This window comes from Cherax quadricarinatus, chromosome 66, assembly GCF_038502225.1.
Source record: "Cherax quadricarinatus isolate ZL_2023a chromosome 66, ASM3850222v1, whole genome shotgun sequence".
Taxonomy (NCBI): Eukaryota; Metazoa; Arthropoda; class Malacostraca; order Decapoda; family Parastacidae; genus Cherax; species Cherax quadricarinatus.
Window position 1 is genome coordinate 19,917,537 of NC_091357.1, and position 3,515 is coordinate 19,921,051.

At 45.8% G+C, this 3,515-nt stretch overlaps 1 protein-coding gene across 8 annotated transcripts in view; it reads left to right on the plus strand.

Annotated features, from left to right (window-relative positions):
- Positions 1-2,385: 2,385 nt before the first annotated feature.
- The window catches only part of LOC128704061 (uncharacterized), a 20,539-nt gene continuing 19,409 nt past the window's right edge, over positions 2,386-3,515 (plus strand). For 2 of the 8 annotated variants that reach the window (XM_053799044.2, XM_053799053.2), the window contains exon 1: positions 2,473-2,927. The gene's annotated coding sequence lies outside the window, so the exon portion shown is untranslated. The other 6 variants (XM_053799045.2, XM_053799050.2, XM_070099177.1 and 3 more) reach the window with 5 other exon arrangements.

Below are 3,515 nucleotides of genomic sequence, written 5' to 3' on the forward strand. Positions count from 1 at the left end.
AGGATGGCTATGAGATGACCCCAACCCACAGGATGACTATGAGATGACCCCAACCCACAGGATGACTATGAGATGACCCCATCCCACAGGATGACTATGAGATGACCCCATCCCACAGGATGACTATGAGATACCCCATCCCACAGGATGGCTATGAGATGACCCCATCCCACAGGATGACTATGAGATGACCCCATCCCACAGGATGACTATGAGATACCCCATCCCACAGGATGGCTATGAGATGACCCCATCCCACAGGATGGCTATGAGATGACCCCAACCCACAGAATGACTATGAGATGACCCCATTCCACAGGATGGCTATGAGATGACCCCATCCCACAGGATGGCTATGAGATGACCCCATCCCACAGGATGACTATGAGATACCCCATCCCACAGGATGGCTATGAGATGACCCCATCCCACAGGATGGCTATGAGATGACCCCAACCCACAGGATGACTATGAGATGACCCCATTCCACAGGATGGCTATGAGATGACCCCATCCCACAGGATGGCTATGAGATGACCCCATCCCACAGGATGACTATGAGATACCCCATCCCACAGGATGACTATGAGATGACCCCATCCCACAGGATGACTATGAGATACCCCATCCCACAGGATGGCTATGAGATGACCCCATCCCACAGGATGACTATGAGATACCCCATCCCACAGGATGACTATGAGATGACCCCATTCCACAGGATGGCTATGAGATGACCCCATCCCACAGGATGACTATGAGATGACCCCATCCCACAGGATGACTATGAGATGACCCCATCCCACAGGATGACTATGAGATACCCCATCCCACAGGATGACTATGAGATGACCCCATCCCACAGGATGACTATGAGATGACCCCATCCCACAGGATGACTATGAGATACCCCATCCCACAGGATGGCTATGAGATGACCCCAACCCACAGGATGACTATGAGATGACCCCATTCCACAGGATGACTATGAGATGACCCCATCCCACAGGATGGCTATAAGATGACCCCATCCCACAGGATGACTATGAGATGACCCCATCCCACAGGATGACTCCATCCCACAGGATGGATTTGGAGGTAACTACCACCCACAGGATGGGTTTGGGGGTGACTACCAACCCTAAGATGGGTTTGGGGGTAATTACCACCCATAGGATGGGTTTGGGATGTAGATAATAAAGAGACAAACGCAGTAATTCGAAACTTTCCGCAAACACGAAAGCAAAAGACTTGGCAGACGATGCACCATCCCCCCAATGAAAAGCAGGGGTGTCACTAGCACGTTAAGAGACCATACAGTAAGTGTCAGGGGCCCGAGACTGTTCAACTGCCTCCCAGCATACATAAGGGGGATTACCAACAGACCCCTGGCAGTCTTCAAGCTGGCACTGGACAAGCACCTAAAGTCAGTTCCTGATCAGCCGGGCTGTGGCTCGTACGTTGGTTTGCGTGCAGCCAGCAGCAACAGCCTGGTTGATCAGGCTCTGATCCACCAGGAGGCCTGGTCACAGACCGGGCCGCGGGGGCGTTGACCCCCGGAACTCTCTCCAGGTAAACTCCAGGTAAACAACGTTTCGCCTGTTATACGAGCGTAACCAAGACTTAAGTTTTCAACTGATGAATAGACCCATTAACTCTCGTATCTTTATCGGAATTAAGTCACGTTTGACTTTTTTCGGGGGTTATCCTAGATAATTTACACTATGTAAGATAACTGTACTTACGTGTACCTTTGCCTAAATAAGCTTACTTGGTCCCGTAGCTCGGTTGGTTTAGTTTTTAGTTAGTTTAATATGTTTATTATGCACCCCATACCCATCCTGTGGGCGGTAGTCAAAAGATTACAGAGGTACATAATTGGTCCAGGGACTGGACTCCAAGTTTTGATAGCTGAGCAAGTTAAAGAGGTAATGACTCGGTTGGAAGAGCACTCAACTCACATATTGAGTGTCCGTGGTTCGATCCCCGGTACGGGTGGAAACGTAGGGTGTTTCCTTAAGACACCTGCTGTCCCTGTTTACCTAGCGGTAAAATAGGTACATGGGTGTGGGTCGCATCCTGGGAACAAAACTGACCTAATTTTCCCGAAATGCTCTGCAAAACAAAGGGCTTTCTATATAGCAGTAAATTACTGATGTCAGAAATAAAGATTATTATTAATTATTATTATTATTAAAATTTGTCACCCACTCCTGTACAAATATTGTATTATCAAAATCAAAATGGTTATTTCCTTGCAAAGTTTGCAATGTGTGGTGTATGTTATAAAATATTAATTAGGAAGAAGTCTACTAGGCTGAAATAGACAATGCAATCTAATCTAATCTACTAACAGGGTGTCCTGTGGCCTGGTAGGCAACGCTCTCACTTCACACAGTGTCCATGGTTTGATACCCAGCCGGGTGGAAACACTGGGCGTGTTGTCCTTGTTCACCTAGCAAGAAAGTAGGTACCTGGGTGTTAGTGGACTGGTGTGGGTGGCATCCTGGTGAGGACAAAATTGAAGTACCAGAATGGACTGACGGTCCTTAATGACGCACTGCCTTTCTTGGGTGGCTAACCCTCCAGGGTTAAAAGTCCCAAAACATGGATAAATACATGAGTAGATGTGGGTGGGTGTGAGTTAGACCTGATAGCTTGTGCTAACAGGTCGGTTGCCGTGTTCCTCCCTTAAGTCAATGTGACCTGACCTGACTAGGTTGGGTGCATTGGCTTAAGCCGGTAGGAGACTTGGACCTGCCTCGCATGGGCCAGTAGGCCTTCTGCAGTGTTCCTTCGTTCTTATGTTCTTATGTTCTTATGCCTAAAGAGCGTGATATAAGGCACAATACACGGCTTGTGCCGCGAGGCCCTAAAACCCAACAACAACAACAACAACAACAACAACCAGGAGTTCCTGCTGGCTGGTATTTGGCTCCCTTGAATTTCATTGCCTTTTTTACATAAATTCCTATAAAATACATTAATTTTTGTGATATAGATACATATATATACATTGTAGCTCTTCAGAAAGACTCTAGTTTAGCATTATTATTGTGTCATGTAGAGTTAACAGTAATCATTGTTGACAGAATCTTTCCTACAAGGAAGATCTTTCCTACAGTGACGTAGAATTTGCATCACTTCTCCTGTAGTCATCTAGAAGAGAAACAACCTCTAAAGAAGCTGTAGCTATGTAAATATGATGTTATACATTATCTACATGTTGATATGTAAGTCAAGGGGGTTATCCTGGGTAATTTACACATACGTTACTATGTATGATAATTTGTGTAACTATTTATGTGTTCGTGTACAGGAATAAACTTACTAAGTCATAAGTACAATAGTTAGGATCTTTATTCTGAAATGTTTTGCCTACACAGTGGGTTTCTTCAGTCGAATACAGAGGCAGCAGAAGTACAGATGTAAATATGTTATCAGTCCATCACTCTGGAAGACAAGATAGGATAAGATAAGATTTTGTTGGGATTTTTAATACCGGAGGGTTAGCC